The sequence below is a fragment of the Bos indicus genome, chromosome 6 (assembly GCF_029378745.1).
Source record: "Bos indicus isolate NIAB-ARS_2022 breed Sahiwal x Tharparkar chromosome 6, NIAB-ARS_B.indTharparkar_mat_pri_1.0, whole genome shotgun sequence".
Classification (NCBI taxonomy): domain Eukaryota; kingdom Metazoa; phylum Chordata; class Mammalia; order Artiodactyla; family Bovidae; genus Bos; species Bos indicus.
In genome coordinates, this window is record NC_091765.1 from 35,239,843 (window position 1) to 35,265,496 (window position 25,654).

At 38.3% G+C, this 25,654-nt stretch overlaps 1 protein-coding gene across 3 annotated transcripts in view; it reads right to left on the bottom strand.

The window, feature by feature from the left end:
- The window catches only part of CCSER1 (coiled-coil serine rich protein 1), a 1,491,155-nt gene extending 1,467,404 nt beyond the window's left edge, over positions 1-23,751 (bottom strand). For 2 of the 3 annotated variants that reach the window (XM_070790884.1, XM_019962454.2), the window contains exon 1: positions 23,332-23,751. The gene's annotated coding sequence lies outside the window, so the exon portion shown is untranslated. Of the gene's footprint in view, positions 1-22,921; positions 23,109-23,331 lie in introns of those variants that run through there. The other variant, XM_070790886.1, reaches the window with a different exon arrangement.
- Between the last annotated feature and the right edge of the window lie 1,903 nt (positions 23,752-25,654).

A 25,654-nucleotide genomic window follows, 5' to 3' on the forward strand; every position in this document is an offset into this window, starting at 1 on the left:
CCAAATTTTGAAAGTAAATAAATAAAATAGTAAATAAGTAAATCAATAAACCAAAATACAAGTGATAACCCAAAGACAATCAAAAGAAACACTATAGTTTAACTTCAAAAATTATTAAGATCATGAAAATGAATACTTAATCCTGTATGTAGAATACTTTTAAAGGATACCTTAGTGTCTTAAAAGGGAAGTAATCTGTATGTTTTTTCAGTTTAATAGCAGCATTGATGCTGATTTGGCAAAAGTCAAATACAGAGACTGACCAAAGCAGTGCCTCACCTTCAAGTTAAGGAAAATTGATCATCTTCTAGTGTAATATTTTCAAAAGCATGCTGTTCTAAGAGATGTATTCACATTTGGACAGATAATCATCAACTGTAAAGGTATTTTATGAACATTATCTGGTCACATCAAAATTGGCTAATATAAAGTTACACTGATTTATCTTAGTCAGTCTCAATAACAGGTAAATGTTAACAAAATTACCAATCCTAAATTAATCTTTCAACCCCACCTGTCTTTTATTATTTAACTCACATATTTTTTTATGATCTATTCCTTGAACCTAGTAAAAGCTGTGGGACCAAATTTACAACATGATGGTAACTGTTTCTCCAGACAAAATCAGAGGTAATAAGTATTGTAGGACAGGTGATTTTAGGAGGAAAAAAAAAAATGATATAAAGATCATATCCTTTTAAGTTTAAACATGAGAAAAGCATATTATGGAGAAAGTATTATTTTACACTTTCTAAAAATTTAAAGACACTTTACATATTAAAATAATCTGATCTTCTATTCTTGCACTGTAGGTTAAAATTCTACATCTGTCCTATTAAATTCAATCCCACTTTTCAAATGACTATAAAAATAAGAAAGTAAAAATAAGGTTATAGAATCAAATATCAAAAAAGTGGTACTTATCTCACTTATTAACTACTTTACTGTGAAAAGTTAAAAGTGCAAGTCATTCAGTTGTGTCTGACTCTTTGATATCCCATGGACTTCTCCAGGTCAGAATACTTGAGTGGGTAGCCTTTCCCTTCTCCAGCAGTTCTTCCCAACCCAGGGATCAAATCCAGGTCCCCCACATTGCAGGTAGATTCTTTACCAGCTGAGTTGCAAGGGAAGCCCAAGAATACTGGATTGGGTAGCCTATCCCTTTTCCAGGGGATCTTCCTGACCCAGGAATCAAAGCAGGGTCTCCTGCAATGCAGGTGGATTCTTTACCAACTGAGCTATCAGGGAAACCCCAAAAGGAGATATAATGAGACACAGGTTCGATCTCTGGGTCTGGAAGATCCTCTGGAGAAGGCATGGCAATCCACTCCACTATTCTTGCCTGGAGAATCCATGGACAGAGGAGCCTAGTGAGCTACAGTTCATAGAATCGAAAGGAGTCAAATAACTAAAGCAATTTAGCATGCAGGCACACACTTATGTGTTGAATACTTCAGTTGAATATTTTACTTTGAAACATACTTCTGATTTAAAGTTCCCCCCCCCCAACCCCCGCAACCCACTTTAACTCTTGGACAGGAGGTAAGAATGTTACTTCCTAGATAACTAGTAGCAGTTAGCTTTCAAATGCCAGCCACAAAGCTATATAATAGTGGTTCACAGATTATTTCAGGAAATCTGTCACCTCTTTCATCATTTGTCAATGTCACAGGGAAAAACCACTTCTTAAGAAAAGACCTATGAATTCATGGATCATGACAATATGAAAACTCTGATCTTTTTAAAACCTGTAGAATTTTATTTTAGTTTTGTTTTCATTGCATATAATAATCAATGATACTAAGTTTTAACTCCAGAGGTAAAGATTTCCAAGGGATGAAGATAAAGGAAAGGAAAAATTAGGAAAAATTATATAATTTTGATTGAGATAATTCACATATAAAAATGTAGTGAGTCAAAATAATAATGAAAAATCCATAACATGATCTATAAAAATTTTTTTTGCATAAATATCATACTCCTTTAACAATTTAGACATCTGTAATCAGTTCCTATATACATGGGTTATGAAGTTTTTAAAAAATCATTTTTAGTTAGATACTGAAATGCTAAATATGTGCCAGTCAGACCAAATTGTATGGACAGTGTGAATCCAACCACAAGTGTAGAGCACATAACTAAAGAGAACACTGGTATAGGAATAAATACTTATTTTTAAAGGAAATAACATATAATACAAAAGAGAGGCAGAAGCATAATTATTATTTCTTTTACCCTCCCTAGTTTTACTTTAAAATGCAACTCTTTAATTATTTAAATGCTATTTCGGTTATGTGGCATTCTGTATTACCTTGGCTGGGGTTGCTGCTACTGCTGCTGCTGCTGCTGCTAAGTCACTTCACTCGTGTCCAACTCTGTGAGACCCCAGAGACGGCAGCCCACCAGGCTCCCCTGTCCCTAGGATTCTCCAGGCAAGAACACTGGAGTGGGTTGCCATTGCCCTCTCTGTGGTTGGGGTTACCCTATGCACAAAAAATGATATATTTTGTTTGTTAAATTGGAAAGGTGTGCTACTCTCTATATTTTAATTTGAAATCTAATTGGGGCCTATGAGGTCAGAATATTTAAAGGAAGAAAGTAACAAAAGAACAGGATAAATATTTGAAATGTCATCTAGAAAGCAAATAAGATTTTTTTAAATATTTTATCAGATATCAAATAATATGATAAAATATTTTTAAAAATCTTAGATTTTATGTATGAAAGTAAATATTGGTTCTAAAACTTAATAGAAATAATACTCAAGCAGTAACTAATTTAGATAAGCTGATCTCTTTGATTTTTAGAATGTTAGATATAAACAGTTTAACTATCGGAAGACACAAAAAAAGTATATAACTAATCAAAATGAATAAATGAGAAACTTGAAATCACAAAGGAGAAACTAAGACTTAGAAAAAAATATTTTAAATGAAATATTTCCATAGCCATATTACTTAGTTTTTACAGCAGTCTGAATATCTGAAATTGATTCCACATCATTGTAGTGTATGATTCTATGTCATCACACTGTATTCTGATCATTCTAAATCGCAAAGGTCACCAAATAATCCAGCTGGCACTTCATGTCTGGAATGATGGCTAGATACACTGTAATTACCCACTACTTTATCACTTCTTTTTCCTCACTACTTAAACAAGCTTTGACTCAGGTGCTTCATTATGACCAGCGATTAAATCAGACTCCATATTCACAAAACTTCAACTCACTCATATCCAAGGCAGTGGCAGTGAAGCAATTATTAACAGTTAATTGTGGGATGAAGTTACAAGTATATGGTGGTCCACATGCATTTGACTTAATGATGTTTCAATTAAAATAATCTAGTCACCTACACCTCACATTAAATGGAAGAGAGAAAAGAAGTCATCCACAAGGTTTGAAATTACAATTAATCCAATGAAATGGGTTAATTGTAATTAAATTCAATAAATATGGCCTTCTACAATAAAACTGCTCTAGAAAGAATGTGATTATCACCCAGCTATAACTTGATTGGGGAAAGTAAGGCAGCAAGTTCAGAAAAGCTCTGAGACAGACTAAAGTAAAATTTCAAGGAATAAATTTGGATTGTCAAGCTTTAGAAGAAAAAGCAATGGACAGAACAACTTGACAACTAGTTTCTATCTTTCACTCTAAAACATCTTATAGCTTGGGTGCTGATGTGAACTTATAAGAAAAGGGTACACAAATAATAATGTTTAGAGGGATACAACATGAAAAGAATCTGCAGGTGTCTCACATGTACTAAAGATGTCAGCAAACGGACACCAAACATGGGCCTGGAACACAGTTCAGGCTGAGTGACTGTGGACAATTCATAGCCTCTCTGACAATTTATTCTCTCATAAATGAACAATGTTTATTCTATATTAAATTTAGCAAGCAATACAGCTTTTTTCAATCTTTTTTTTTCCCCTTCCTCCTCTCCCAAAAGAACTCACTATCCCAAATTAGGTATATGTGAATATATACGCATATCATGTAACCATACACAATATGTACCAAGAATTTTGCTTTGTGTGTTTAAAACTAATATAAATGATTTTTAACTCACAATAAATGTATTTCTATCAAATGTCAGCTTCTGCCAATTAGCCACTATTTTTTTAAATGGTACAATGAATGGGTTTTTAATGCATTCTGATGCACAAGGGCAAGAATTTCTTTCCTGTAAAACCTGAGAGTGGAACTGCTTGATCAATGAGTCTGCATACCCTCAATTTTACTAGGCATTACCAAAGTGGCAAGGATTACATGTTTATGGTTTACACTTTCACAAGAAAGACATGCTAACAATACTTTGCATTCCCACCAAAAGCTAGTAGTGCTAAACCTTAATTTTCATCATTATGAGTACTATGCAATAACATTCCATTGCTTTGTTTTTCCCTAATTATTAATAACATTGAACACATTTTCATGTTTACTTTCCCATGAGTTTCTTCTTTTATAAGCTGCTAGTGTTATGTATCTTTTTTTCTATTATTTTTTTCTATTGGGTAGCTGGTCACGCTACTACTGAATTGTTGACTTTCTTACATTTTCTGGGTAATTAACCAGTTATATTTCTTGCAAACATTTCCCTCTTGACTGTGATTTATTTGTTCATTTAACTTAGTGTGAAAAGTGTTAGTCATTCAGTCATGTTCAGATATTAATTTTAATTAAAAAAATCAATATTTCCTTCCAAAATTTTCAATTACTTCCTTGAGATTTTTTACTTTTAGGGCCTTGATCTATTATATACTTAATTAAAATGTATAAAACAAAAATATAAGCCAAAAATATCAACAAATTAATTCACTACCAGGAAATGTGGTGATACAAAAATAACATGTTTAGAAAAATAATTGCTCATTCCAGGAAAAATATTTAAAGGTCAGTTGCTAAAAAATAAAGAAATCTATTCACATAAATAAAAATTAGTGAATGAATACCTGCTATATATATCTATATATAATGTGTATTACATTTATCATGCATATTAATACCAACTGTATGTGTGTTTGCATTTGTTTGTCTACTAGAAAATGAGAATACAACAATGGGAATAAATAAATATGATCTCTGTTCTCATGGAACATTCTAAGAAAAATATTTACTAAATAATCTAAATAATCTCATAAATGATTATAAAATAACAGCTACCTTAAGTGCTGTAAAAGAAAGATACATGGCGCTAGGTGAGATTAAAATACTATAAAGAAATGATACTTGGGTTGAGAAATGAAGCTTGGAAAGAAATTGACTAAACAAATCCTTAATGAGGGAGTATTTTAGGCAGAGTGAGAAACAACACACAAAGGTCCCAGTTCTTCTCTCTCTTCCTCCTAGTCCACCAAGCTCCGTAAGCAATGGAACCACCCATACAGGGTTTTGGCTTAGTCTCCTGTGTACTCAGAAGCCAGCCTTGTTCATTTTCATATATCCAACATGAGCCCTAGTGTCTGGCATAGAGTGGATGTTCAATAACTATTGAGTGATTTGAAATAAATTTTCTCAATTTCCTCTATTGTAATAGATGTATTCTTTCATTCTGAAAAAACTGGACAACATATACAACAGAGCTTATACTCCCAAATTAGGGCTTTGCAGAAACATTAAAAATCTATGTACTTATAACCCAAAGTACTAAACAAAATCAAAATAATTTTTATAAAAACTCTATATGACTAAGACGACATGTAAAATTTATAATTAAAAAAAACAATAATAATAATGGAAACACAAAACCTTTTCCTTTTTTAAAAGGGTGAAAGTTTGGTGAAAAGGGTATGTGTCTACTGTATTCGGCATTTGCCTGTATTAGTATACTTTGCATGTGGCTACAATCACCAGATAAAGTTAAATATTAATATGTTGTGAGAAATCACACAGGAACCAACTTCCACATTTAACTAATAAAATTTCTCTACCAATCCTGTAGGAGTTAATTCACATTACAGAAAAATTCATTGTAGCAGAACAGACTGTAGTTAATTGTCTGGTGCCAACTAGATATTGCTTGCAACTCAGAGTTCAGCAAAGGAAACTCCCTAGGCAGGTTAGAGTCATCATGGAAGGTTTCATGGAGTCAGGGCTGTAATGACAGCCGAGATTTGTATGAATGGAAAGGATTAAATGCATATGCTGCGTATGTGAGAGTGCTCTAAGTTACACGATCTTAACAAAGTGGAAGATTTATATCTGGATTAGTAAAGTGTGGTAAGTTTATAGAGGGCCTCAAAAGTCAGGCAGACAAGTTCATATTCACTGAATAATAAAACAGAAATAAAATGCAGTTTTGGAAGGAGAAACTGCTATGAGAAAACACCCATTTGCAGGCTGTAAAGAAAATGTTTATTGCTCTGTGCTATATAAAATACAAGATCATCAATAAAACATGACAGCCCACTTGTCAGACCTGTTTGAGTATATACTAAATCACCTTTGCATAGGCTGAATAAAAATACAAACCCTTTAATGTGCTAAAATGAAAGTATGCATGGCCAACACTGTCAATGAAGTGGACCTGCAGTGGGCAAGCATTCATAATCCAATTTTACATGTAAGTCATCTTCAAACATAAGCATAGTAACTTGGCATATTAACCATTGACATGAATTATTTTCTGATTGCTCATGGGGAAAATGATATTTAATTGTCATGATTAAAAAAATGCACATTTCCACTCTACAAATTTCCTTATCATAGTCATCTATTATACTTGTGTCTTTTCCACTAGAATTAAAACACTTAGAAGATTTAGCCTCTTTCAGTCACTTTTTGAAGTTTTCAACTGCCTAGTATTGTCTGTTGAACACACTGCATACTTGCAAAATGATTACAGAATATATAATCATTTGGAACAAAAGCCATGACAGACTTAGACAGCATACTAAAAAGCAGAGACATTACTTTGCCAACAAAGGTCCATCTAGTCAAAGCTATGGTTTTTCCAGTAGTCATGTATGGAGTGAGAGTTGGACTATAAAGAAAGCTGAGCATCGAAGCATTGATGCTTTTGAACTGTGGTGTTGGAGAAGACACTTGAGAGTCCCTAGGATTGCAAGGAGATCAAAACCAGTCAATCCTAAAAGAAATCAGTCCTGAATATTCATTAGAGTCATGGGTGTTGAAGCTGAAGCTCCAATTCTTTGGCCACCTGATGCGAAGAACTGACTCACTGGAAAAGACCCTAATTCTGGGAAAGACTGAAGGTGGGAGGAGAAGGGGACAACAGAGGATGAAATGGTAGGATGGCATCACCGACTCAATGGACATGAGTTTGAGCAAGCTCTGGGAGTTGATGATTGACAGGGAAGCCTGGCATGATGCAGTCCATGGGGTTGCAAAGAATCGGACACAACTGAGCGACTGAACTGAACATATAAGGAACCAATAAATGATGACTTATGTCTACAAATACAAACTAGTGACCAATGCTGAAGTATCCAGCCAAAGGAAAAACATGTGTACACACACTTACCATGTCAACCAGAAAGGGCTTCTGAACATATTATCCCTCACCCTCTGTGATTATTAAACTGTATGTGAAATTTTGACTTAGATATGGTGCCCAGTTGTTTGGTCAAACTCTAGTCTGGATATTGCTGTGAAAAGTATTTTTTGACATGATTAATGTCTATAAACATTTGACATTAAGTAAAGCCGATTACCTCTAATAATGTGGGTGGGTCTCACTGAATCAGCTGAAGGCCTAAAAGCAAAAACCGACATTTCCTGGAGAAGGAATTTTGCCTCAAACTGTAACATAGAAATCCTGCCTGAGTTTCCAGCCTGCTGGCCTGCCCTACAGATTTCAGATTTGCCAGCCACCACAATCACATATACTGATTCCTTAAAGTGAATCTTCTTAAAGATAAATGATAAGAATATGTATACATTTGGTCTGTTCTTCTGGAGAGCTAACTAACTGATTCACTAACTAACTGATTCACCTCTTCCTCTCAAAAATAAAAAAAGGCTAAAACCACATGCATTACTAGGAAAAATTTTTATAAAACAAATCCCATTATAAGAAATTACATTAATATATATATATGTGTGTATTTTTGTGCATGTACATAGACAACAATGACTGATCCAAGTTTTGACTTAATGTCAGACAGTAGTACTCTACAAAAGTAATTTTAAATTAAATGATATTTGTACAAGCACTTAATATGGTTCTGGTGGGGGTGTAAAGTGAATTAACTTCTTCTACTTAAGAGGAAAAGAAAATGCAATCACAGCAGGTCCCCATCTTTTCATGACCACACCAATTTTGGTCTCAAAGGAGTCCTAGGGTTGACTGAGGGCTGAAGAATCCCAGGGCTATGATTACACAACACAAAGGCTTCACATGATTTCTAAAATCACCTCTTTCTCCTAACAGTGACATTATAAAATAACTAAACTGTGAGAACACACCATATACGGCCTTGAAAAGTTTTAAGACAACTTTTCTTTTAAATGGATTAAACCGTAGTTCTTATAGGAATGTTTCATCTCTCAGTTCAGTTCAGTTCAGTTGCTCAGTCGTGTCCGACTCTTTGCGACCCCATGAATCACAGCACGCCAGGCCTCCCTGTCCATCACCATCTCCCGGAGTTCACTCAGACTCACGTCCATCGAGTCGGTGATGCCATCCAGCCATCTCATCCTCTGGCGTCCCCTTTTCCTCCTGCCCCCAATCCCTCCCAGCATCAGAGTCTTTTCCAATGAGTCAACTCTTTGCATGAGGTGGCCAAAGTACTGGAGTTTCAGCTTTAGCATCATTCCTTCCAAAGAACACCCAGGGCTGATCTCCTTTAGAATGGACTGGTTGGATCTCCTTGCAGTCCAAGGGACTCTCAAGAGTCTTCTCCAACACCACAGTTCAAAAGCATCAATTCTACAGCACTCAGCTTTCTTCACAGTCCAACTCTCACATCCATACATGACCACTGGAAAAACCATAGCCTTGACTAGACGGACCTTTGTTGGCAAAGTAATGTCTCTGCTTTTCAATATGCTATCTAGGTTGGTCATAAATTTTCTTCTAAGGAGTAAGCATCTTTTAATTTCATGGCTGCAGTCACCATCTGCAGTTTCATCTCTAGTATTACTCAAAAATGACTAGTGATTTTTAATCTCTAAAATTAATGATGTTATTATTTGGCATAATTTTACATATTTCATGAAGAAATTATTAGCTTTTCAAACTATGAGTTTACTCAAGATGATTATAGAAAAGTTTTGCTTTATTTTTTAACACTTTTATTAACTTTTTTCTGAATTTATTAACATGATTTGTCTCCTTTTGTTAATGTGGTGAATTACCTTCATTGTTCTTTTTTTTAATTTATTTATTTTAATTGGAGGTTAATTACTTTACAATATTGTATTGGTTTTGCCATACATCAACATGAATCCACCACAGGTATACGCGTGTTCCCCATCCTGAACCCCCCTCCCACCTCCCTCCCAGTACCATCCCTCTGGGTTATCCCAGTGCACCAGCCCCAAGCATCCTATATCATGCATAGAACCTGGACTGGCAATTCATTTCATATATGATATTATACATGTTTCAATGCCATTCTCCCAAATCAACCCACCCTCTCCCTCTCCCACAGAGTCCAAAAGACTATTCAATACATCTGTGTCTCTTTTGCTGTCTCGCATACAGGGTTATCGTTACCATCTTTCTAAATTCCATATATATGCGTTAGTATACTGTACTGGTGTTTTTCTTTCTGGCTTACTTCACCCTGTATAATAGGCTCCAGTTTCATCCACCTCATTAGAACTGATTCAAATGTATTCTTTTTAATGGCTGAGTAATACTCCATTGTGTATATATACCACTGCTTTCTTATCCATTCATCTGCTGATGGACATCTAGGTTGCTTCCATGTCTTGGCTATTATAAACAGTGCTGCGATGAACATTGGGGTACACGTGTCTCTTTCCCTTCTGGTTTCCTCAGTGTGTATGCCCAGCAGTGGGATTGCTGGGTGGTATGGCAGTTCTATCTCCAGTTTTCAGTTTTTTAAGGAATCTCCACACTGTTCTCCATAGTGGCTGTACTAGTTTGCATTCCCACCAACAGTGTAAGAGGGTTCCCTTTTCTCCACACCCTCTCCAGCATTTATTGCTTGTAGACTTTTGGATAGCAGCCATTCTGACTGGCATGAAATGGTACCTCACTGTGGTTTTGATTTGCATTTCTCTGATAATGAGTGATGTTGAGCATCTTTTCATGTGTTTGTTAGCTATCTGTATGTCTTCTTTGGAAAAATGTCTATTTAGTTCTTTTAAACTCTTTGTTTTACACTGTTATTTTGAATCTATATTTTTCTCTGAGTTATATAACTAGATTTCCCAAGAAGTAAATATTACTAAAATATATACTTTTCTTATGCTTCATAATTGAAACATTCCTGCTGGCAACAGGTAAAAGAAAAAAAATCAAAACAGGTAAGAGAAACAGCATGACATACAGGATGGATAGTACATATACTTTAAAAATGTGAAAAGTAGAATTATAAAGTGAAAATATCCCCCACAACAAGGCCACACAACCATTTCCTACAGTTCATGCACTTGAAATATAGGGAATTTCTGACAAAATGAAAAACTGTGGTACCTCAAATACTCTCCAATTGTCCCTATAAGGGAAGATATAGACAGGTACTGGAGAAGGCAATGGCACCCCACTCCAGTACTCTTGCCTGGAAAATCCCATGGACGGAAGAGCCCGGTGGGTTCCTGTCCGTGGGGTCGCTAAGAGTTGGATACGACTGAGCAACTTCACTTTCACTTTTCACTTTCATGCATTGGAGAAGGAAATGGCAACCCACTCCAGTGTTCTTGCCTGGAGAATCCCAGGGATGGGGGAGCCTGATGGGCTGCCATCTATAGGGTCGCACAGAGTTGGACACGACTGAAGCGACTTAGCAGCAGCAGCATAGACAGGTATACAATTTACCACTCGTGTTACAGTGATAAGTAAATCTATATCATATTAGTGACAGGATGTCTTACATGTAAGCAAATGTGTTTTTCAATGATAACAATCACTTACTGCCACACTGAACATTCAATGGTATGTGTGAGAGTGGAGTACTGGAAACAAGCAGATGTACAGAATGGCAGTCCAAGAAGTCACTAACGCAGCTATAAAAAGACAGAGAAAAGTCTTCCAAGTTCCATTTTCACCAAGTATCATGGACAATATGGGCACTACAAGTGAAAACTAAACTGTAGGAGGATAAAAAACATATGTTTCATCAACCATTATATACACAGGTACTAGCAACATTTGTTTATTCGGTTGAAGAATTCTGCTATCCTCATGTTACCTCAGATTTGCAAACATGTCAAAATGGATATCTGGGCTATAGAAATTGAGAGGAGACCCCAAATTCCAGAAGACTTAAAATGAACGTGGAGTAGGTGTTTGGGATACTTGTTTAACAATATGACAATCCAGTCGGTTCTCTGGCCCCCATTTTCCATATCAGCCTATGCTCCCTTCTTTGAACCTCACTGATACCCTAATGCCCCTGGGACTATATGCCATAGTCCCTCCAGTCCTTTCATTTTTTTCAAGACTTGTGGCCATTTTAGGATATCTGGTTTCAAGTTAAGAACCAAGTAACCTAAAAAAGTTTTTAGTCCATGAAAAAGCCATAGAGAGAAATATTCAAAGTAAATCTTGACATTACTCAAGACAGTGGTTAGCTCCGGGAGTTGCTCACATAAAATGGACAATATTCAAGCTATTCTTAAGCAGTATTCATTTACTAATCAATTACTAAGGATCTTCACATCACTGATTTAGATGAGCTGTTTGAAAAAGAGAACAAAGCACAAAACTCTGCCCTCATTAAGTTTACAATCTAGTGGACATGAAGCATAAGCAAAGAGTAAATTATGATACTTTAAATGGAGATTTGATAGTGATATACACAGCCTGCTATTAGAACTCAGAACAGGCTTCTTACATGGGGCTGAAGTAGGCATCCTTGAACTTACATTTGCATTGAGCCTTCAAAGACTCACAAGAATAAGTCAAATGATGGAAGGTCAGTCATTTCAAGTGAATGATGCAGCATCTGCAATGGCTATGAAAGACTATGATAAGCAAAAACAAAAACAACAAAATATTTTGCAAGGGAGGATTTCAACAAGAATCTAGTACCCTGGAGAGCTCCCTTGCCTCAAAGGTGACTAGACAGACTGAGGACTAGCCTGTCGGAAGTGGGGTTGGAGATCTCATCTCCAGAACTTCAAATTTACCAATCTATCCCATGTGGCAACCCACTCCAGTATTCTTGCCTGGAGAATCCCATGGACAAAGGAGCCTGGTGGGCTACAGTCCACGGGGTCGCAAAGAGTCGGACACAACTGAGCGACTAACACACACACGTACATCCCATATTCAACTAAAACTTTTTGGTATTTAAAACACAGTACATCATTAAATCATTCCCTATATTAGATTCTGGGGTTATGTGTTTCTTTCATTATCATCCAGTGAACCTGATGGTCCTCAGAAATATCATGGAAGGCAATTCTCTCCTACTCTTCACTAGATAGTTAATACTGTAGTGTCTTTATCCTTTCAGCGTTTTGAGCAGGACTTGGATCTGGGACCCTCAAAATGTCCCCATGGGATGCTTCATATTACACTTTCCCTGTAATCAACTTAGACCCTCCCACTGCAGAACTCTTTCAAAAGATGAACTAGTGTTGATGAAGATGTTTCCCAATATCACCATATTTACACCTTGAGGAACACTGTAGGAAATATACCTCAAAGTTAATTTTAGCCACAATGTTGCTGCAAGGTTATATGTTTGCTGTACAAATTTATAATGCTTTTTTACGGCCCAATTTAGTAATCTGTACTTTATTTTTAAAACTACTGCTCAAGGAGGTACATTCTAACTTTTAAGAAACTCATTTATTAATGAATACATTTAGTTTTATTGGGTCTGTCTGCACATAAATATAGTATTAAAAATTGAAAACAAAATCAAATAACTCTGATCTTGAGCTATCTGCCAAGTAGGTAGCATTCCTTTGAAAATTTAGGAATTCTAGTATACTAACCCATTGGTTTTATTGTCAGTTCAGTCGCTCAGTCGTGTCTGACTCTTTGCAACCCATGAACCGCAGCACACCAAGCCTCCCTGTCCATCACCAACTCCCAGAGTTCACCCAAACCCATGTCCATCGAGTCGGTGATGCCATCCAACCATCTCATCCTCTGTCGTCCCCTTCTCCTCCTGCCCTCAATCTTTCCCAGCATCAGGGTCTTTTCAAATGAGTCAGCTCTCCACAACAGGTGGCCAAAGTATTGGAGTTTCAGCTTCAGCATCAGTCCTTCCAATGAACACGCAGGACTGGTCTCCTTTAGGATGGACTGGTTGAATCTCCTTGCAGTCCAAGGGACTCTCAAGAGTCTTCTCCAACACCATAGTTCAAAAGCATCAATTCTTTGGCGCTCAGCTTTCTTTATAGTCCAACTCTCGCATCATACATGACTACTGGAAAAACCATAGCCTTGACTAGACAGACCTTTGTTGGCAAAGTAATGTCTCTGCTTTTGAATATGCTGTCTAGGTTGGTCATAACTTTCCTTCCAAGGAGTAAGCGTCTTTTAATTTCATGGCTGCAATCACCATCTGCAGTGATTTTGAAGCCCCAAAAAATAAAGTCTGACACTGTTTCCACTGTTTCCCCATCTATATTTTGCCATGAAGTGACGGGACCAGATGCCATGATCTTAGTTTTCTGAATGTTGAGCTTTAAGCCAACTTTTTCACTCTCCTCTTTCACTTTCATCAAGAGGCTCTTTAGTTCCTCTTCACTTTCTGCCATAAGGGTGGTGTCATCTGCATATCTGAGGTTACTGATGTTTCTCCCGGCAATCTTGATGCCAGCTTGTGCTTCTTCCAGTCCAGCGTTTCTCATGATGTACTCTGCATATAAGTTAAATAAGCAGGATGACAATATACAGCCTTGATGTACTCCTTTTCCTATTTGGAACCAGTCTGTTGTTCCATGTCCAGTTCTAACTGTTGCTTCAGTGAGACATTTCAAAACTTTACATGAAATAAGTTACTCTTAGTCTGCATTTCTAATATTGAACTTGATTTTTATATAGAGGTATGTTTTTCCTTTTCTTAAGCTTCATATCATGTCTTTCAAGTTTTTCCTGAATGTTCTAAATAATACTTTATATTAAAGAGTACTCACTAAACACATTTCATATATTCAGACTTAATGACTTAATGCTCTGGTAATTTGTATATCTATAAATAACAAAAACAATCAAACAAATTAAAATAGTTGAGAAAGAATTGACCAGAATGTCAAAGCCTATATCTGCATTTGTTTCTGCCATGTTTTTATACTTGTTTGGTTTTATTTGTAAATCTTACACTGGTTTATGATGTATCAATTACTGCTACTGCCAAAATCAAGCAAAAAACAACGAAAGAAAAAAAAGCCACAAACAAAAGCAATAACAACTCACTAACAGAATCATAGTATTTAACTTTCCAGGAAAAACCTAACTGCAGTGAACAGATACATAAGAAATATGACACGCTAGTCTGAATTTGCCTGGAAAATCCCACGGACGGAGGAGCCTGGTAGGCTGCAGTCCATGGGGTCGCTAAGGGTCCGGCAGGACTGAGCGACTTCACTTTCACTTTTCACTTTTCATGCATTGGAGAAGGAAATGGCACCCACTCCAGTGTTCTTGCCTGGAGAAGCCCAGGGACAGGGGAGCCTGGTGGGCTGCCGTCTATGGGGTCGCACAGGGTTGGATACGACTGAAGTGACTTAGCAGCAGTAGCAGTCTGAATTTGGTTGATAAGGAAGTTGAATTAAGGCAGTATACCTGGCTTACCAAACACTTCCTGAACACAGGAATACCTCTAGTTTTCGTTAACAAACAGGGAAAATTAGAGAAGGCATCACACCATCTTTCTTTCTTCAGCTGTCTGACATTCCAACTATATTATATTCAAATAAGGTTATAAAGCAGAATGAAGAAAAGCCAGGTCATCTTGAAATAAACAACTGACTTAGAATTACAGAAACAAACCAGACAGGGAAGAATCTGTATTCCATTTATGTGGATTAAAGAACCACAGGAGGTACATCCTTTTTGAAACAGACTGACATACATAATAAGCATTTACAAAATGTTTGCTGTCAATGATGATGAATGAGTTAGCACTATAGTGGGACACAGCCACACAGAAGATAACATGTAGCAAAATGAAGCAATCTGGTGATGATCAGAACCTGGAACTAGACTTGCCCTTCAGTCTGGAAAGCACAATACAACCCCAGCTGTAAATATTTCCAAGAAATCCAACCAACCTATATCTGGGGGTGGAGCCATACAGAAGGAGGAAAAGTGAAAGCAGTAACAGATTTTATTTTCTTGGGATCCAAAATCACTGCGGACAGTAACTGCAGCCATGAAATTAAAAGACACTTGCTCCTTGGAAGGAAAACTAGGACAAACCTAGACAGCATATTAAAAACCTGCCACCATTTTTGACAAAAGTCCACATGTTCAAAGCAAAGGTTTTTCCAGTAGTCATGTATGGATATGAGAGTTGGACCATCAAAAAGATTGACAGCCAAAGAAATGATGCTTTCCTATTGTGGTGCTGGAGAATACTCTTGAGAGTCCCTTAGACAGCAAGGAGATCAAACCAGTCAGTCCTAAAGGAAATCAATCCTGAATATTCATTGGAAGGACTGATGCTGAAGCTAATGTTCCAGTACTTGGGCCATCTGATGCAAAGAGCCAACTCATTGAAAAAGACCCTCATGCTCAGAAAGACTGAAGGCAAAAGAAGAAGGAGGTGGCAGAGGATGAGATGGCTAGATAGCATCACCAACTCAATGGGCATGAAACTGGGCCACTCTGGGAGACAGTGAAGGACAGAGGAACCTGGCATGCTGCATCCATGGGGTCACAGAGAGTTGGACAAGATTTAGCAACAGAACAACAACAATATGCCATAAGAGGTTGGCATCATGAAGGTCTAACAGTGGGTACTGGGAATGAAGCATACCTCTTAGAGTTGGAAAGTTTTAGAAGTCCAGGAAAGTAGTTACTGGGGACAAGGCAGGGGAGAGTCTGCTGGCAGATGAAAGAGCTCAGGAAATGAAGTGGTTTCACAGGCATAAACCCAATCCTTAAGAAATAAAGAAGGCTCTGTCAAAGAATGTTTGTGCTCAAATGCTATGAGAAATGGTGATACTGAGTAAGTTACCAAGATGCAGGGGAAATATTAACTGAGAAATCATTTCAATTGTAAGAAAGAAGCATTACTAAAAATATGCTATAACATTAGAGCTGGACATCAAGGGTGGCTTGATATTAAGTCCTAAGGTCTTGGACTAGATGCCAAGCTTTCCACTCCATAGAAGAACTGCTCATAAATCAGGGGCATGGCTGAGGGCTCTGGTAAACAATTCCAGTGGCAGAAACAGATTCTGACAAAAAGCTACAAAACAGGCCTTAAGTGAGATACTCAGTAAAACGACCAATCTTTTTTGGTTGTTGTTATTATGCATCTATTTTTATCCATGTTATTGACTGACTTAAACACATTATGAAATATATAACTCTGTCCATGAGTCTAGCAGACAGCTTCAGAAAAAGCAAATGTAATGCTGACCATGGACTTCTACAGAATCATAATACATAAATACTTCAAAATATTTACTTTGCTTCAAACATTTGAACACTGATTAAAGCCATATTTAAGTAAATAAGTTGAAGATTAAAAGTCAAAAGAAACTAAACTGACAAGTAATTTTTTTTCTCTTGGGAGACTAGTTGAATTAACAGGCTGCCCGAAATATCAGTTTTGTTTGAGCAAAGTATTGAAATCTCTGTGTGTACCTTGCTAAAAGATATGCTGTATATTTCCAAATATGGAGAATATCTAATGTTTGACCATTCTCCACATATAGGCACTCATTCTTAAAACTATACTCGGTTACATCTTAAATTTCCACTAATAATTTGGGAGATTCTGACTAGTTGGGGCAAAAGAATTATGGCACTGAGGGCAAAATATATCAGTACTGAAAAGAGTAATAAAAAGATGGGAATATCAGCCTTACAAGTTCTCCATCACTTATTGCAATCACCCAAGAAGCAACAACAGCCATCACGGAAGACAGGAGCAACAGGGTGAATAATGAACAGCTATTGCTGGGCCCAGAATTAAAACAGGAATAAGGACTGAATACACTCCACACCTTCTATCTACTGATTTCATAATTTATAAATTATTATAATAAAGTATGAATATTTGGTATAAGTAGTTTGGCAGCTCACAGAACAGAGCCTCAGTTTCCTCATCTCTAAAATATGCACAAAATTTTATAATGTTAGGAGAACTGCATGGCATAACAAATGTAAGTGTTTGTCATGGAAGAAGTGCTCAGCACATGATAGTCATTGCTGCTGTTGTTAACAAACATCTCATTGTTTGCAAAATAGAAAGAAAAACAACACCCATATTTTCATATAGTCTAGGGACTCCCTTTAAAATACTTTTTAAACGGTCAGTCTTTGGAAAAACATAAATATCCTTAGAATGAAGGCATACAATTATTCAATATTTATGTGTTGGCCATTGTTAATTCTTGATGATACTGAACCAAACACACAAATACACATAAAATTAAATTGCAATGAGTACCATAAGGAAGAAGAACATGGAACTAAAGCAATATATATAAGGGACACTGATGCAGCAAAGAAGGCCAAGGAAGGTTTCCTTTGGGAAGGGCTGATTGAACTTGTATCTGAAAGGCAGGGGTGGGGGAGTCCTGGGGGTGGGGAGCCAGGATGGAGGAAGAAGAAAGGGAGAAGGATACTAAGAGAGATATAGGATTTGAACACATTATCTTTATCTTGAAAGACGTACAGATGTAATCTAAAATTCTTTCAGCAGTAAGAACATTTGAGAGAACATTTCACACTTGTGAAGCTATTATTGTGCAGCTAAAATAACTGTAATCTTATACAGAGAAAATGATTATAAATGCCAAGACCAAAAATATCACATAAGAGTCAACAAAACTAAAGACGGTCAACCTTTGTACACTGTGCATATTTTTTTCTTTATAAATGACTACCAATAAGGCCAGCCTGAGCTCATTATTGTCCAGTTAAATTCTACACTGATGTACTGCTTCCCTAATCAACAACAAGGAGTTACAAAGTCATTTAATTTTTTTTAAAAAGAAAAAAGCTCAATTAAGATGAAATTCTTCTGATGGAGAGTACAATACTTTCTACGTCTAAACTTTCAAAGCCTAGTTATCTCTACCAGTTGAGGAAAGTATTTAGATATAAAATAGGTGCAAGACATGGCCTTCAAATATCACTATAGAATACTCTAAGTTAGTGGTTCTCAAACTTTAGTATAAGAATCACACGTGTGTGCATGCTTAGTCGCTTCACTCATGTCCAACTCTTTGAGACACTATGGACCACAACCTGCCAGGCTCCTCTCTCCATCGGATTCTCCAGGCAAGAACACTGCAGTGGGTTAAGCTGCCCATCTCCAGGGGATCGTCCCAACCCAGGGATTGAACCTGTGTCTCTTATGTCCCCTGCACTGGTAGGCAGGTTCTTTACAACTAGCACCACCTAGGAAGCCCAAGAATCACACAGGAAACCCCAATGCAGAGTTTCTGATTCAATCATTTAACGGAATTGCATTTTAACCAGTTCACTCATGCTATTGTCCAGGGAACGACATTTTGAGAATTACCACTCTAGGTTAAGAATTTGCCATTAGATAACAGAATGTTTCCTTATAAATGACCTTCAGATTTTATTTAGTATCAGAACACAGCAACAGTGTTCAAGAATTGTAATAAGTTTAATCAAAATTTTTAAATTGTTATTACAGTGTAAATAATTAAAAAACAACAAGTATATTTTTAAGTTAGTCTAAATATAGAGCCAGGAATTTTCCAAACAGCAAACTATCTGTCAAAGGTCCAAGCAGAATTTCTTTTAATTGTAATATAATACCACATACCCTAGGAAACATTTTCAAGCACCGCTTTTTTTTTTTTTTTTTTTTTTTGACATTTTGTTTAGCCATGAAAACAGCTTAAAATGAAATACAGTCATTTAAAGTAAGAACTGATAACAATATCCTGGGACTGTATCAACTGCAGATTAAACTGGTCAGCTTTACATTTTTATATTATATTTAAGCTACCTTTTGAAGTATGTTTCCTTTGTTAGTGTCTTTCATCAATCTACTCATCTTTTCTCTCTGCTTCTCCCACTGCAGACTTCATGTTTTATTGTTAAATGACACTCTCACATAGTGAAGATTATATTGCTGATAAAAGCATATGTCCTCAATATACAGCAAATAGATTTTGTCACTATCCAGTAGGGAAATCATGCAAAAGCTGTCAGTCATACAATGGGAGAGATTACATTATCAAAGTGATACACCTGTGACATATTGTCCAAAACCAAACTCAAAAGAGACCAATTAACAGATATGCTGGTCTGTACTTTGACTACATTGGAAATCATCCCATTCCTGCATGAATAGAAATTGGTGATTTAATGGGATTTTCATTTCAGTAATGACTTATCTATTCACTGTCAACAATATATATATATATATATATATGTCTTTTAATTCAACTAAACTGAAAGTACTTCTATTCTGTTATCTACTGAAAGTCATATCTAATATTTGTACTATTTCCTTACTATCACCATAAAATACTTCTGAGTGTCATATTGATTAGACAGGTTCAATGTCAATTCAGATCTTACCTCTTGTGTTCTTAAAATGGAGGAATGCATTCTAAACAGTTTTGTGTTTGTATAAAAACAAATAAAGAACACGTAACTCAGTTAAAAATGCACACTCTTATAAACAGAGCACAATCTTATTAGTAATACATTTACCAAAAGATAGTTAAAACATTTTTTAAACTGTTACAACTCTAAAATTGTTCCCACAGGTCCTACATCATAGCTATATATTCATGAAAATAATGTAAGGATAGATTAACTATTATGCAAGTGCATTCTAACAACTTTAAAACAAAATATGATAGAAAATATGTTAACAAGGTATACATTTTATATGAATAAAATATTAAGCATTCAATGACTGCTCATTATTTATACAGTTGTTCTTTTACATATCTCATCCTCTTTTCTTTAGACCAAATCTAATTAGAGTTGATTAAGGATATAACTTGAACACCTCACTTCATGTACATTCCAAAATTCAACACTTTAGTGTGACGTGGTATATTTAAATATTTAGGGTAAGCATTCTCTACTTACGTATTTTTCTAATATATAGAGAGTATATTTTTCACTAAAAAGCAAGATAAAAAACTTGTCTTCTTAGGCACAGAAATATTTACAACTAATTCCAAAAACACAGTGTACAGAATGTTGTACATCAAAAACAGACTCACCCTGCACTTTGTACAACAAATTCAACCACTTTGCAATATCAAAAGCTATTTCAAACAAACTTATCTTTCTCATATCTTTTGCTCTTTTCTACAATTTAAGGAGACTTGCATTTTACATTTTATATTCTTATCCACAAGTCACTAATCCTATTTATCCGTTAGGATCAAAACCAAGGAAGTCTTACCTACCCTAGAAGCCTTTTCAAACAAAATTCAGTATGAAATGTTATTGTCATGCTCTGAACTCCTGCAGTCTTCATTAGACATGCAATCTCTTATTGTCAAGGTTTGTTAACTGTTCAAGCATGAACATCGGACTTTCCCCAACTGGAGAGTAAGCTCCTGAAGGGCAGGAGGCAAAGAAGTCTTACATTCCTCCACAATACCTAGATAGTGCCTTGCACATGACAGGCTCTTTATTATGAATACTACGTTGCATAATAAAATGCAATAAGGAGGCCAACATCTATATTATATACATTTTTTTCATTTTCAACTTCACGACAACGTAAATCAACATTCTATAGTATAAAAATGCATCATTAAATAATAAAGTTGCTAATTCTCTGATGGTGTCAAAAAAATATTAATAAGTATGACTATTTAATGACTACAATAATATAGCCCATCAAGTACCTTTTAAAATTCCCCATTACTTCTACATTCCAATGATTCAAGAAAGTTAACAACCCTCAGAGCCAGGGCGCTCAGTTCATGTTTTAATGTAATATATAAAACTACACATGCTCCAGTGTTAAAAATGTATTTTAACCAATACAAATCTAATCAAATCAAATAAATCTTTAACTCTGCTTTGTCTTCAAAACAAACAGAACTACTAAGGAAAGCTACTTTCACACTGGAAGAAAACATCAACAGTTGGCATGTTTTGATCAAAAAAGGAGCTCCTTAATTAATACTAAATGAAAACCACTCTGACAGTAAGTTGGTCAGTTCTCTTTCTTCCTGAAATTATTGAACTGGTTGTTACAACATAGAATTTCAATGTTTTAAAAACATTGTGCTTGACAGCTGCTTAGAGACATCCAAATTCAAAATAATGACACTATCCTACTATATCAGTTACAACCTAGTAGATGGTTCTATGAAAACACAGATTTTTCATAGAACAAACATAAATTTGCTAAAACGCAGTTGGTATACACTATTCTAAGGCACCTCTCTAAGCTTCACGTTACGTCTGGAATTTTTGTCTGTTATAAAGCAAACAGGAAAAGAAACTGAAACAAACTGTGTTGTGGACTAGACTAAAAGTATTTTAGGTCTTTTCTTAATAGCTAATTTTAATTCTAATTAGCAATAATCAATACAAACGCACCTAGCTGTCTGCTTCTCTTTCTTCCCCAAGGCTTTTAATAAAACCAGTTTTATGGTAAAATGTGTGCACATTATGTTAACAGCCTTTCTTAGGGGTATAAATGTGTTCGATATCTGTGGGAAGGTATTCAACTGTAAAGATATTAGAAATGAAAGCTGTTGAAACCAAGTAGATGTTTTGTCTGTAAGTATTATTGGTGGCCTGAAGAGGCAAGAGACGTGATAAGTACACACAAACATAAAAGGCAAAGGATCAGTAACTTGTAAAAAGCATGTTTTTTTCTACCTGTAAAATGGCAAGTGATTTTCTGACTTCCTTCATCTCATATTCAAGGTCCCACGAGAAAGGGGGTGGGGATGGAATAGAAAGCAGAATTGCTTCTAATTCTGAGAAAGAAGAGGGGAGAGAGGAATTGAGATAGAGGAGGAGAGGGAGACAGAGAAGCTCAGGAAACACGGAAGGAAACCCCGAGAAATTTCACAACTCTTTGCCATAAATAGCCTTTCTTCTCACTCTGGATCCCTCCTCCTTTACATCAGCAAGGCTCAGCCTCCACGCGCAGAGCAGCACCATTCACAAATCCCTCCATCACCCCATCGCGCAACCCTGCCCCTGACAGCACTGCGTGTACGAGTCCCCGGGACACAACCCAGAAGGTGGGGGGAGGCGGAGCAAGGGGACACCTGCGGTTTCAGCTCGAGACTGATTTTCTCTCCAGGTGAACCAACGCTGTGATTAGTCCAAGGGCGAAAACACACACACACACAAACACACCCCTCCCTAGAGCCCTGGATGCGCCACCACAAAGCAATTTGTTCACACTAAGTCGCTGCTGTTCCTGCCGCCGCTGGGGAGGGTCTCGCCTCCAATCCAGGAAGCCAGCGCCGGAGGACGAGAGAGCGAAGGCAAGGGGCCGTCCAGGTTCCGGCACTGCGGCTCCACCAGGAGCCCCGGGCTCCCCGCCCCCTTTCCTCTTCCCCCTTCCCCCTTCCCCCTCCCCGCCACCGCCCCCACCCGGGCTCCCGCAGTCCCTGGGGCCAGCGCTGCCCGGACGCCTCTACCTGAGGGACGAGAGTGGCGAAGGAGGGGAGCGGCCCCGAGCTGCTCCAACTCTTGCCTCCTCGACCGGCCGCGCTCCTCACCGCCCCGGAGCGGCGGCCGCAGCCGCGGTGATCCGAGCGCTCAGGAGCGCGGAGGAAAAGGCCACGCAGCGCGCGGAGAGTCGCGGGCCCGCAGCGAGCGAGCCCTTCCGCCTCCCTCCCACCCCGCCCGCCAGGCCAGGTCTCCGCGCCGCACACGCCTGGCCCATGGCCGGCGCCCCGGGCCTGGGCGGGGGCTGCCCCGGGGCGGCCCGGGCACGGCGCCGTCACCTGCCGGGCGGTCTTCCCCGCGTCCGCCCGGGGCCGACCCCAGTGTCGCGGCGACGCGAAGCGCGACCCGCCGGGTGCGGGGGCACTGGGGGCGTTACTACCTTGAGGGCTCCGCGCCGCTTGTTAGGCTCCTCCCGGGCACTCGGGGATTTATGTCTTCGGGGCACGGGACTGTCTTTCCCGGTCCCCTTCCTCTGCCCTCCCTCCCCTTCTCGGATGTTGGGCTCCTTCTCTCTACTCCCAGTTGTACAGAGTAGAGCTGCGTTATTTAATAATCCTCCTGCTCCTCCTGCCCGCTCCAGCAGAGCTGCTCTGCCTGAGCCACCGCTTCCCAGTCAGTCATGTTGTGGAGAGAGGGAGAGAGAGGCGGATTGGCAGTCGGTCGGCGACTATTTGTGGTGAGAGAGAGAAGAGCAGAGCAAGGGGAGAGCAGGGGAGGGACGTGGGGAGGCGCTTCCAAGTGTGTGAGTGCGCGGAGTGTGACTGAGTGGGGGACAAGGGAACCACCTCTCTGGCAGGCCGCGCTCCCAGACTGTGAGGAGGGCGGCGGCGAGCGCTGCCTTTATAAGGTCGGGGTTGGGGGAGGGGTTAGACCGGGGCCGGAGGGGTGGGGGCGGGGGCTCCGAGGGCGGCGCCCGGCCAACTGCGTCCGCGGGTTACCACGCATGCATACTCACGCATTAACGCGCGCACACCCAGTGCTGGCCGGTTGCTGAGTTTTCGTTTTGGGGGTAGCCGTATCAGACCATGCTGACTTGGCTTTCTTCTTAGCCCATCTTCGTGCATGCAAAGAGTCCAAGTGCACTGGCAGGTCAAAACTGGGGAAGGGAGGAAATCTGAAGCTCTGCGAAGAGGACGCGTTAATAGTGAAAATGCACTGTATATTTTCTCTCCAAACCACCGATATAATAATTGTGACATTCTTCGTCCTCTTTTCCTTCTCACACAGCCTATTAACATTCTGACACGTCTCTCCCTCAAAGACAGCAAGGAAAGAAACCTGACTTCCTTACTCTAAGCCCATGATACCTCCCAGCAAATATTTACAGTCATCAACTCGTCTGTAGGATAATGAAAGCATTGGGACTGTGACCTGGAGAGGAACTTGTGTTGTTACACAGATGGTCCTGGACAACACGGGGATTACAAACAAAACCAGTTACCATTTTGACATCATTTGACTGATGGCCCTCTGAAGAAATTTTGCCAGTTTAGTGATGGAGAAGACTTCTGATGCATGATGCTGTTGCTTACCTAATTTATTTTCCCTTGATCCTCTCTCCTATTGCACTGCTTCATTTCCTTTTAGATTTGCCCTGAGTCCTGAACTCTCCCATTCATCCCTCTTTATCTCCACTCCTGTATATTTATGTCTTTAGCAGGAGGCAACACAGCAGAGGGAATGCATTTAACTCTGCGTGTGTGTGTGTGTTCGTGTGTTGAAAACATTTTTTAGCCAATTCTGGTGGCTTGTAGGACTATTTCTAGATAGCAAATGCATTCCCAGTGTTGAGTTTGTACACCTGACACTAACTAGACTCCTGCTCAGATTACATCATTTTGTCATCTGGTGGTCCTACTGTATTGGCAAACTGCTTCCAAGAATCAAGCAATCTATGCTTCTTTCAAGAGTGTGTGCGTGTGTGTACACGCACACATAAATAATTTGGTCACACTCTGACTTGTGAAATGTGGATATATTGAGTGTAAAAGCAAATTGTACTTTTTGAATGAGTATTAGTGGTCGATGTGTATTTTGATATGGGGACAACCTCGCTTTGGGGTGACAACTGTGGGAAACTTTTTATCATAAATGTGCCACAAGGAACTTAAGAGCATCTAGAAGGCTATGTTTGACAACTCGGTTATTATATCTTCTCTCTTTATTAGTAGCTATGACCATAGGCAGAGGAGCCTGCCAGGCTACAGTCCATGGGGTATCAAAGAGTCTGACATGATTTAGTGACTAACCAACAACAGCATGGCCATTGCTGCATTCCTTGGGTTTTTGGAGTGTGCTGGTTCATAATATATTCTCCATTTATTTTACCTTTACCATCAATTTTCTTTTCCCCTAATTCTCCCACATCTCATACAAAGAGTTTAGAATCCATTAAAAGTGGCTTAAGCTTATAATCAAGAAAGGGCAGCAAAGTTGGGGCCAGTAGACAAATACATCAATAACATAAAAATCCAGGGCATGAGAGCTCCTTTGATCAAGCACTGTTAAACAGATACACTAACAAAGGTCATTGACATTTAATGTGTGTAGGCCCTGTGAAAAACCTATTACCCTTCCTTCAATTATATAGGTCAGGAAAATCAGGTTTGGGGAGGGTAGGTAGTTAACCTTTGGTCATATACAAATTAAGCAGTGCAGCTGGAACTCCGTCTGCCTTACACTGCTGTCTGTACCACTTCCTG